The sequence below is a fragment of the Chiroxiphia lanceolata genome, chromosome 1 (genome assembly GCF_009829145.1).
Source record: "Chiroxiphia lanceolata isolate bChiLan1 chromosome 1, bChiLan1.pri, whole genome shotgun sequence".
NCBI lineage: Eukaryota > Metazoa > Chordata > Aves > Passeriformes > Pipridae > Chiroxiphia > Chiroxiphia lanceolata.
The window spans coordinates 97,695,342-97,707,484 of NC_045637.1; the positions used below are offsets into that span (position 1 = coordinate 97,695,342).

General features: G+C 39.1%; 1 long non-coding RNA gene across 2 annotated transcripts; it reads left to right on the plus strand.

The window, feature by feature from the left end:
• Positions 1–4,469: 4,469 nt before the first annotated feature.
• LOC116780726 lies at positions 4,470–8,285 on the plus strand. 2 transcript variants are annotated; one of them, XR_004354600.1, is made up of 5 exons: positions 4,470–5,012; positions 5,657–5,770; positions 6,933–7,007; positions 7,922–8,049; positions 8,156–8,285. It is a non-coding gene; the product is annotated as an uncharacterized LOC116780726 (long non-coding RNA). The 2 variants fall into 2 exon arrangements; XR_004354599.1 differs by having other exon boundaries at positions 4,474–5,770.
• Positions 8,286–12,143: the final 3,858 nt, after the last annotated feature.

Here is a 12,143-nt window from a genome sequence, read left to right on the forward strand (position 1 = left end):
TTTACCCTTGGTTGACACCAGGGACTCACAACAGCCGATCTCTCACTACCCTCTGCAACTGGACAGAGAAAAGAAATAAAAAACAATGCAGGATGCATGAGTTAAGATAAGAGCTGGGAGAGATCACTTAATGATCACCATCACAGGTAAAAGAAATTAAAAGTGGGGATATTAATTGAATTTATTACCAACAGGGGCAGGGCTAAGGAGTGAGAAGTAAATAATCTGAAAAACTCCTTCCTCCAACCTCTCTTTCCTTCCACTTTCTCCCTGCTCCCCCTCAGCATTGCAGGGTGATGGGGAATGGAGATTATGGTCAGTTGTTCTTTCTGACGCTGCTCAGGGAGAGGAGTCCTTCCCCGCTCCTGTGGAGTCCCTCCCACAGGAGACAGTCCTTGACGCACCTGTCCGGCATGAGTCCACCTGTCTCAGTTTAATGAGACTGAAGTGTTTTGCTAAGGAAGATGAGTTATGAGGAAGACCAAATTCCTCCCTCTAAGCAATTGTAAATCAGAAATTAAGAGGCTCCAACTGAGGAAGTATGGAGAAAAGGAAAAAAATTACAGACCTTTATTAAAGGATATATGTGTATTGGCTGAACAACAAAAGAACACAAAAACAACTATACAATAATCCTGTAGCCAAAAAAGTCTCCCGCAAAAAGGGAAACAGTTCAGTACTTTCTGGGTTTTTTGGGTGCAATTCTAACCAGGGTCAGCAGGGGGCGCTGTTGGATCACTGGAGGAGCAGATCCTGCAGCTGCTCCGTGTTGGTCAGCAGGGGGCGCTGTTGGGCTCCGGTGGTCGCCGTGCGAAATAGCTCACCCCATTGGTCACAAGGTGACGTGGTTTTAAGGGATAAGAAGGAGCGCCGAGTTTGAATAAACCTCTTTGACTGCCATCTCATCGAGGAGCTGACTCCATTTATTTATTATATAAAGACTCCACGCTACAACTGTCTGTCCAGAGTAAAGGTGGATTATTTTTCTCTCTGTGAAAAATAAGTAAATCTCCACCTTTTTCCCAACTTGAAAGTATTTTAATTTCCAGAACTGAGAATATTTTTTCGCACATCTAAAAACATATGTCAGCTCTTGGAATTAATAATGAAAGAAGATGGTAGTTTTCTTTTTTTTTCTTCCTTTTCAATCTTCCAGTCAGAAATTGTTTTTTTTCTCCTAATACTTCTGCTGTGAACTGTGGGAAATCATGCACTAAGCCTCTGTCTTTTCTGTTTCCACCTCCTTCTTCACTGGGCTAAAGGTTTCTCTTGAGCCTGATATCCACCATACAGCATTGGTTTTAATTCTTATAGCTTGTTCATTGTAGGAGTTTTTACAGACTGAAAGACAACCTTGGTTATGCTTCTCATTATTTTCATTTTTATTTTGAGTACTAGCTAACCTGCTCCTAATGAAGCAGAACTATAAGCTTCATTAATGCTTAATAAAAGTTTTTTTTTTTGTTTGTTTCTTTTTGTTTTCTGCAGTGGTTTGATATTTTGTAGGTCTCTCTTTGTCTGTCTTGCCCACTGCAAGCTTGGAATGGGAGTGAACTCTGCTTTTCCCTTGGCTCCATTTCCCCAGGGATTCTTGCTTGTGCAAAAGAACCTGTGCTTGGAAGGGCTCCAGACTTGCTGCACCATTCAGAGCTTCTGCTTCCTGGCTCTCCCTTAAGGCGACGCAAGCTCTGGGCAGGCACTAGAGCACTTTTGATGCCTCCTTGGCCCACATACACAGTGGCAGAGTATGTTTTGGAAGGAAAATGGTGTGCTCGTTGTCAATGTGTCCTGCTTTGGAAAACATCCCGTGATATCACACACCTCATTCTTCTTTTGTATGTGGTCACTACTGATCCTCATTCTTAAAGTTCTCACTTTCATTCATCAACCAACGTAAAGTATTGTTTCCACTTGGAACATTCTGTGTCTTTGAAAGTGTTTTTAGAGCTGTTTTCTGCAATGGTTTGATATTTTGGTGTGATGTAAATAAAGGCAGCTATTCACCAGTGCAACACATATATTGAAGCACACTGATGTGGCCCCAACACAGTGGGAATGCTGCATGAAGTTCTTTCAGTATTTAAGTCCAGTGCATCTGACTGAGTTTTAAAAGCAATATGCAGTGAGGCATGGCTACTTCCTCTACTGTGATATTGTTCTCTAGGGTCATTCAAGACCATGTTCACAAGGCCTGATTCCTGGATATCAGTACAGAACAAGCTCAAAACCTAGCTGCTCAACACAAAGGGAAAAAAGAAATTAACTTTTAAGTATTTCCTTACATTATTTTTGTGCTAAATCTATTTACTCCTACTTTGTTTTAATTATCAAAACAGTAATTTTTTTTTAATGTTTGCACAGTAGAGGGAGCTGGAAGTTTAAAATATGTGTTCAGTGTGCAACTGTTGCCTGTAAAGATGAGAAATGTCAGTGGAATAACAAATGAGGTTTTAGCATTGCAGGAAGATGATGGACATTTATTCCAAGCCATTAAGTTAAATGAGTCAGAGGATTTTAAGTCAGTGGTGTTACTGGTCTTACCTGGGAGCACTACCATGAGACAGCAGAGGCTGCTCAGCCATATGCTTTGCAGCTGATTTTATTAAACTACAGCTGGCATTGGCTCCTTGATGCTGTTTGTGTTCAGAAATACTCATTTAATGGAAAAATTTAAACATATATATTTCAGTTACCTTTTAACTAAATAATCTTTCCAGATTCTGTAAGTGTTGAGGTTTTCTTTTCTCCATCTTTGTATTTTAGTTGCTGTCAAACTCATTTCAGTTGTCTGAGATCCAGTCCATTGGAGCTGCCAGTATAAAGGCACATATACTTGCCCTTGAGCCTATTTCTATGAACACAATCTTCTCCCATCTCCATTAGACTAAACTATTTATGGAAAACCCCTTTTGATAAAACCAGTCAAGGGAGAGGGTGCATGTTTAGGTGGTCTGTTAGAGTTGGAAGAAAGTGTTATCTCTTGCCGTCCCAGAGCTCCAGGCACCATGCACATCCTAATGAAAAGTCCCTCAGTCGGTGTTTATTTCCAATGCACATGAGAATCATCAAGAAACTCTCTAAAAAAAAGCCCTGTTTTCCTCACTGTCCTTTGACTGCGTTAGAAAAATTACCTACCTGGCAGCAACTCTACCTGATCCTGCCATTTCAGAGGCATCTCTGACCACATGCAGAGAAATACAGAGCAGCACCTCTACTCTGGTGAGGGTAGAACTTCTTTTAAGCAATTCACCTGGGGCTCAGCTGCTTTCTTAACTGCAGAGAGGGTCCAGTTTAACTTGGTGCCATTTGGGGCATATCTGCTGCATGGCCTCTGCTGGGTGGGAGTAGCAGAGTATAGCAGAGGAGGTGAGGAGACCTCAACACACAGCTTGGGCACATCATTATACCACATCTGACCAAAGCTGCAATGACATCTGGAGGTGTGAGTTCTTGTGGCTCTTACAGTTGGAGGAGAGTAATTTTTCCTTCATATCCCTTGTCTGGGAATTAGAGAGATCTAGTGGTAATGTAAGTGTACAAAGGTGTCTACAAAAGGCAGATGAGGAACAGCTTTGAAGGATCTTTTAAGTGAAGACAGGAAATTTGAAAAAACAAATTTAAAGCAGTAGGACTTCCTTATTGTGGTGAGCTGGTGGGAGTGCCTGACACCGATGGCAAAAATGTTTATTGTGAATTGAGTTAATACAGGATGTGACAGAATGAGAGCTCTAGCCGCATGGACAGTCACATCTCAGGCAAGGGGAGAGAAAGGCACAGAAAAGATCAACACTTTGATTTGTGAGCTTAAAGATGAGCTTAAATTTGTAAGTGGCACTTTGGAAATAGAATATGGCACTTTTATATCAGATCTGTGCTATTGTTACCTGTACGATTCAAAGAGATGGCTTTATAAGCAATTATTTAATCACAATATATCATTTACTCTGCTGTTTCTTTGCAGGTGACTGCAGGAATGACAGTTTAGGCTGTTACCACAGGGTGTCTCTCCTTGTTAGAGTTTGGCATTCTATCTGCCATGACCCATATAGTTTTCCCCGCTGATAATTACTTTCTCTTATCTAGTCAAGAAAATTCCCTTCAAAGGATTTCTTTGATTGAGGAAATTCATTAATATGATCTTGAGATAATATTAATGCTTCTTTGCTTGAGTCTTCTCAGTTACTGTTTGAACAGCACATTTTTCCATAGTTTATTAAGGAAGATTAGCATCTTTTGAAGTTTACTTTAATGGAAGACCTTCTATCAATTAATTAATATTTTCTAGGTTCCAGAAAAAAAAAGCAGTTGAGAAAAGTAAATCTGTGTATTATTATTGCAGGAAACATCTGTGCCCACCTCTTAACATAGATTTAAACCATTGCAAGTGTTCACCCAAGGAATGATCTCATGCTCAGGCTTCTTGAACCCATCTCACAAACTGTCATACTCATAATCAGCTTCCTGAACCCATCTCACAAACTGTCATACTCATAAACAGGCAAATGAAAGAAATGTTCAGGAAAATAAGGTCCTTTTGGCTCTACGAGGAGCAGTTAAAAGGTGTGATTGTTAATAGTTCCCACGAGATGGCTCCCGAGGTACAGAAGTGATGCAGTGCCCAGCATGGATTAGGTTCATGACCCGCAACTCTGTCATGTCGTAAAACACTACTGCAGAGAACAACAAAACTATAACTTTAGCCCAGACTCCACCGAGGATAAACATTACCATAGGGAGCACATACACCGAGAGCGGTGTTATATAACATGCCTGTGAGCACGTACGCAAATTAAATAACATGGTGACCAGCAACTACTCAACCAATACAATTGTTGCTTATAATTAATTTGTTTTAACATGCTCTGATCAGGTCTGTTTTTATCTCAATTCTCCGGGCCCTATGTTGGGCACCAAAAATGTTTGTCATTGTTTAACTGCAGCCCTAACTAAGTACCACACAGCTGCTACCTCACTACCCTTGCCCCAGTGGAGAGGAGAATTGGAAAGACTAGGTAAGCCTTATGTGTTAAGGTAAGTAGTTGAATAGTTGAATAATCAAAACAAAATAAAATATACTATTACTACAACTAATGATAATGACAACTGTAATAGAAAAAAGAGACAGAGAGCAATAAACCCCAAAAGAAACAGCTGATGCGTAGTACCATTGCTCACCACCTGAAGGCCAGCCCTTCCCCCAGGAGCAATCAGCCTCTCCCAGCCAACTCCTCCCAGTTTATATACTGGGCATGATGCTCTGTTATATGGGATATCCCTTTGGCCAGTAGGTCAGCTGTCCTGGACATGTTTCCATGTCCAGCTTCCTGTTCACCTCCTAACTGATGGAGCATGGGAAATTGAAAAGTCCTTGGCTCAGGGTAAGCACTGCTGAGCAACAGTTAAACCATCAGTGTCTTACCAACATGAGTCTCACACTGAATCGAAAACACAGCACTGCACCAACTATGAAGAAGAAAATTAACTCTATCCTAGCCAAAACCAGGCCAGATCTTTTTATTTATTTCTTCCAGAAAGGAAGAAATATTACAAGAAATCTGTTAAAGGAAATTTATTAATTTAAGAGATGGAATTTCTGTCTCAACAGATGAATGCAGTTTTTCTCGCAAGCTCAGTCATACGCCTTTACTTTATTCAGAATTAGAATAACAATGTTCTGAAGAGTAGAAAAAAAAATGAACAGAGTTGGTTCCAACAGAGGAAGAGCTGAGACATATGTGCAGAAGACAGAACAAGTTTAAACTATTTGGAGGTAATACAATCTTTTAAAAGTAGTTGCCTAATTTATGGTGTGAACAGATTTTTGGTTTTTGATTAAATATTTATAGTTTTTTTTCTCCGAACATGTGCTTTAAGCACTTTTGGGTAACTATAATTATGTTTTGATTTTGGGCTTTTCTGTTTGGAGTTGTTTTTGAAACTCATTTTTATTTGAAGCTTTGATGGATGTGAACTTTAAGTCTTGGTTTTGCTTTTGTGCTGGGGGAGATTTCATATTTTCTGATAGCTCTCACTTCCTCCACTGTACTATGAAGCACTGTACTACGCTTGCTAGAATCAAGCAGTAATTCCACCTGAAATCATTGAGCTGCAACTAATTAATCAGCCAGCTGATACAGTAGTTGGAAACGCCAAGTATGCACGTGTGCCAGTGGCACACCACCTGCTCTGCCTGTCATCCACTTACTCACATCCTTCCTCTGATTTAGAAATCTCTGGAGGCAAAGGTAAAGATAGCTCACCTTTGGAATATTTTATATCTGTATCTACCAACAAAACAATTGCCTATCTCAGTTAATCTAGATTATTTAAAGCACTTTTGTTCATCTATATTAGTTGTTCACTTCCCTTCCATGGAAGAATTTAGTATCCGGTAAATTTGACTTGTTATGGTAACTATTGTTATCTCATTTTGTTGTTTCTGATCTTTTCCAAATTTAAAACAAAAGGAATTGATGGTAAGAAATCCCAAGTAGGATTTCACTGGTAATTCCATGAGACGCAGAACACTTTACTATTAGAGTCAAAAACAGTGAGATATTTTTACAGCAATTTGTTTAAATATGAAGGGCTAGATATTCTGTTAAAGGTAAATTTATGAAGAATAAAACCTTTCATAAAAGTTAAACATTTTAAAAGATAATATTTCTTTCTGTCTGTATTTTATACTTTCATTTGAGGGGAGATATTATTCCATGTTAACTAATGCATAAACACACAGTTTACTTTTCTTAGTAATAGCAGGAATTTCCTTAAAATTTAGGTTAATTCTCAGTGAATCATAAATTGAGCACACCCATCTCAGCTGCATACACTGCTGTTTGATATAGGGCAAAGAGAGTGAGTGCTACCAAGATAAATCTTCAACCCACTGTTCCCATCCATGTCCTGTTCTTATTTTTGTGCCGCTCCAGATGTTTGAGACACATCATTTTCTCAAATGAGAGTTGTGGTCACTTGGCACACTGAGATATTCTCTGTTATTTGAGGTTATAGAACCCAAGCAGATGCTGTCATTTCTGTAAGTGCAATAGACTCAATTAAACCTTCAACTGATCCACTTATAAATGAAAACATTAGTTTCATTCCTATGTGGGGGAAATAACTGGTCTCCTTTACTGAAGTTATTTGGAAGTAATCCCAAGACTTATAAAAGTATTTGATCAAAGGGTGAAAAAACCCTTATGAACATTTGAGATCCCTGGACAGATCGATGACAGAGACGGAAAACGCAAGCAAAGGTGTTTTCTGACACATCACCTTTCTTTCCTCCCTTCCCCTTTTTCAATGGCAGTGACAATCAGTGATGTGCTTTAGGCACACTGCCAATGAATTTTCTACAAATGTCTCATATTTACTGTGCATTTTGTTTCAGTCAGGGGAAAGGGAGGTAGTACTAGTAAAGTGAATGCATGACACTGGGGAGAGCTCTCTAGGTCTTTTCCTTGAGTAATGGAAGCTGGGGCTCTGTGCCATGGCACTCCAAGGGAAATTGGCCAAGTAAAACACTGCGAGGCAATATTTGTGCCTGCTTTCACAATTTACGTGATTTGTAGCACATGCTGTGAAATGTGTCTGTGAAAGAGGTGTAAGTGGTCTGTCCATGAACTGGGGTTGCCTTGGGGCTGTAAAGATGACAAGATTAAAATAGAATGATTTATTATGGTAGAAATCTAACTGTGTGAATGCAACAGTGAGTTGAACTCAGCCTTAATTAAAATGTTGTGGGTTTGGTTGTTTGGTTGGGGTTTTTTTTATTATTTTTTTTATTTTCTGTTTTATTTTAGAAGGACAACTATACTAGAAATTAAGACTGGATAATTAGAAATGTTATGTAGTGCACTCATTTTGTGCCACCAAATAACATTTTATTTACTATGGTAATATTTTCCATCTTATATAGTGCTGCATTTTTCCACGGAATGGAAATTTATGGGATTTCTCATTTATGAAGTGTCCTAGGACCTGTCTTGCTCAGCCCTAAAGCCAGTCTTTCATGCATCTGGGAAGGACCATTATTCTGTTTTCATGGTAAGGAGATGCTGGTTCATAACTGAACTGATCAGAACCTACATGTGGATTCAGAAGTCCTGGGCTCAGACTGAATTCAAATAGGCTTTGCTGCTTTCTGTTGTAGGTAGGTTTATGTTGCTGTCTCACCAATCTCTGTGGAGTCAGCTGAATTCCAATGGTTATAAAATGATCCTTCAGGTGTCTGTAAGACTACTGGTAACACAATCCTATAATATCTCAGACTCCAACTCTGTAAGATTTTGTATGAAAATAACTTAAACAGTGTTATTATTTCTACAAGGAAACAAATAAAGATGTGTATTTCCATCTCTCTTTTTGTACCTGTCTCCCTGACTTTCAAAGCTGAGTTATTTCTTAGAGACACAACCATGTATGGGAGACAGTCTGTATATCCCTTGTTGGCATTTTCCAAACTGCTCAGCCAGCCTGTCATGAAAAACTAAATTCATTTTGGAATAAAAAGTCAAGGCCTCTAGAACATAACTGACAGTGAAGTGTTTAAAAACTCATAAATTAGTTTTGGCTTTATTTAGTCTAGAAGGAATAGAGCATTGTGTGCATTTTGCTAATGTTTACATTTAAAATGAAGGCATGATTTGTTTCCAATCCCTGGGCCAAATTACAAAGGTTTTCTGTTACACCAAAGCTTTGGCTGATGTGGAAAAAGAATAGCTGTGCACAACAGGAAGAGAAGATTATGATGTTCATGACATATAGTCACCAGTGGCCTTGGGATACTCTTTTGGTATGAGAACAACAGATAGGAATCAGCAAGACATCCCGGTTCCTACAGATTCTTGCTTGGGTCCTTTAATGAGAGCCTTTTGCACTGCTGGCTCTAAAACAAGGGGCAGACATCTTGGTGGAGGACCCTTGACTGGGGTGCTTCCCTCAAGAGAGAGAGAAGATGGTGTTTGCCATCATCCCATAAAATCTGTCTGGTTTCCCTTGATGTGCTTCGTGACACTTGTGGAATAATTTTGATTAGTTGTAGGTATTGGTGTTGATGGTGCAGGATATAGAAGTACCTTGATTTTTTTTTTTAAATGAAGACAATTTGCCGTACTAGAAACCAGTATGGAAACAAAGTAATTGAATATTCTGCTTCCTTCAAACAAAGCCCACATGCTGTGCTCCTGGGAAGGCTGTAATGTCATGGCTAGGTATGTAAAATAAAATGGTCTTAGAGTGATAAATACTTATAGCTTGGCATCTCTGAAATAGAGTGCACTTTGGCACATGTGCACACTGCTTAGATGCTTTGCTCTGAACATGGAAACCCTGCTGAAATCACAAAGCACATTCACATACGGCTTAAAAAATTAAATTTTAGAAGGCTGGCAAGATATTCGTAAGCTTCCCTGTTTGCTCTTATGTAAAAAAGCCCAAGGTCTTTACATACAAAAATGTCCTTTTTTCTCTGCCTTCAATTCAGGTAATACAGGCATAAAGGGTTTCAGCTCATCAAATTTGACTGATTTTACATCAATTTGGCTGTTATGTGCAGTCAATATACCACAGTGTGGCCTTTGAATCACTGGAAGAAGCTATTTTTTAACTATGGTTTTGAGGTTTTTTAGCATGTTTTTACACTTCTTATATTGAAGGTAAAAAGACAAGAATTATTTTAATGACCTGCAGATCCCCTCCTCCCCCTCCCCCCTTTTTTTTTTCTGGAGCAGGAAAGACATACTCTTAGGAGCACTGAATGGGAAAGATGACCTACTTTAGCTTAAAACCGCAGATGAACTGAACCTACTTTTTCAAACCTAAGTCCAGCAAGCAATCCCATTAAAACATCGTCTTAAAACCTTAATGTACCTTTTCTACAAAATTGCCATGCTAGGAAGAGATGAAGAAAACTTTCCATCCAACACTGAGCAGTCTCTCCATGCAGGCAAGCAGCTATTCTCTTTGGGCCAACACTTGAGGTGACAAGGAAAGGCAATGTTGCTTTCCATAGTGTCATCTTTGTTTTTTTCCTAATTTATTTTATTAATTTTTTATTTTTTTAGGATCAGTTTAACCTCTGGAGCAGGAAACTTTATCGCCTTATCTTGCACCACCCTGAACACCGTAGCACTTGCACTAATACCTTTCCTGGATGGCTTGACTTCTTCCATCTCTTCTCACCTCACACTCCTCATAAACCTTCCCATACTGAAACAACTACAGACATGTCTATTGCTATATTTTCTTTTAGTCAGTGGCTAATTAGCAGATTTAAGCATTTCAGAACAATTTCTGAAGCAATGTGATTGCAGCAGTGTCTTCGGGGTACCTGAAAAGGAGTTAGTGTGATCTCTGGAGGTTGTATGTCTGGAAATTACAGCAGACCATGGTTTTGAGGTCACTGTTAGTGTGTGTTGTTTAGGGATGGGATTCAGAGTTTTGTACAGCAAATGACATTTACAACATCACTTATTTGAAAGTGAATTGGATTTCTACTTCTGGTGTAGATACATGATGTTACCAAGGCAGATTTGCAGAACAAAAAGGTTCATGATCATTCTGAAGTGCATCTGTTTGAATTACTTCAATGGTAGGGGGGAGTAGGGGGGAGTGGGCACCAACTCCTGTTGAGTTTTGAACCACGTTGCTTACAGTTCTAATGCTGTGAGAGTTTTGTTCAAATACACCTGTGAATCAGACTGCTCACTGTAGACCACTTTGCTGAAGATATCATCTAGCATAGTTGGCTTGTGATCCAATGCAACATGCTGAATTAGGCCACTTACCTATAAATTTATAGGTAAGTTTATGGATAAAATTTATAGTTAAGTGGACTAATTTAAAAAGCACCTTCAAACTACGTGCTGCAAGCACAAAATGGGAAGTGCTTGTGGAATCTTGAGCTGGAAAAAGTAACATTCCCTTTTAAAATTTGCCAGTTTCTCATCTGAAATAGGTGAAGAAAATGTATATGAAAGATGTAGAAGAAAACTGTCAACATCATCTCCACGTATGTTACAAAAAAATATTGCCTGTAAGCTGTATGCTACATAATATACCATAAATATTTTAATGTATAATAATGTGTATAAAGCACAATACATGCTAACCCTCCTGAAGATCAGTCTAAATTATTGAAAATACTAATTGTAACTTTAGATTTGCCAGTAACAGAATTTATGACAGAAGTCAAAATCTTACTGTTAGGAAGGATGCTATAGACGGTATAACAAGACTATGGTGTATGTACCTTCATGCTTGTCACTTTCCTGGAGTTCCTTCTGGCAGGGGCAGCTTGCAAACACTCCTTAGCAGCACTCCAAAGCAGAAATGGCAATCCCTCCACTGAAGGACGATCTCCCTGAGCTATGGTTTATTTATGGTATTTTACAAGATTTGCTTCCAGCTAAGCGGAAAAAGTAGCACACAAATGATAGGAGGTTCATTCTGACTAACACACTTGTAGTTTCCAAAGTTTTCCATTTCCTTCAGCCTAGATAACAGCATAAATCAGACAAAGGTTGTGTATTGAAGTTTGTTTATGAAGGCACATGCAGTGCATAATTCTGACCTGGGTGTTTGGAAACACTGTGCTACAAAGTCAATGGGAACAACCTGACTGATACATAAAAATACCCTTTGTTCTTGTGTATCGCTTGAGAATCTCTTTTGAAATTTGAAGTTTTATGGTACATTTGACCTTTAATAATGGCAGTGACTTAATGTTCTACTGAAAGGCAGTTACTGGTGGAGCGTCCATGTACCTAGAAAAACACTCTGGCTCTTTATTACTGAGCAGTACAATTATTTTTAGTTAAGAAAAGCCTTCTTTAGCAGCCTGTCAGTCTGGTGTTTCTTGATGGAGATGTTAATTGCCTAGAGAGAGAGCTCCAGGAACACAGACTTTAAATATTGATAAAAATCAGGAGCCAAACCATTCTCTGAAAAGAGCCATGCAAAGATGAAATGGCAATAAAAAACCACATTAAGCATCTTCTTAGAGCTCCAAGCTGCTCTGGGTCTGTGTGGAGTCAGGCCATCTCGCTGCCCACGTTCAGCTGTAAATATTGAGCATGCTAACATGTCAGTGCCGTGCAAGCCAAACTGAAAGGGCTGCAGGTGGACTAACACAGGTGTCC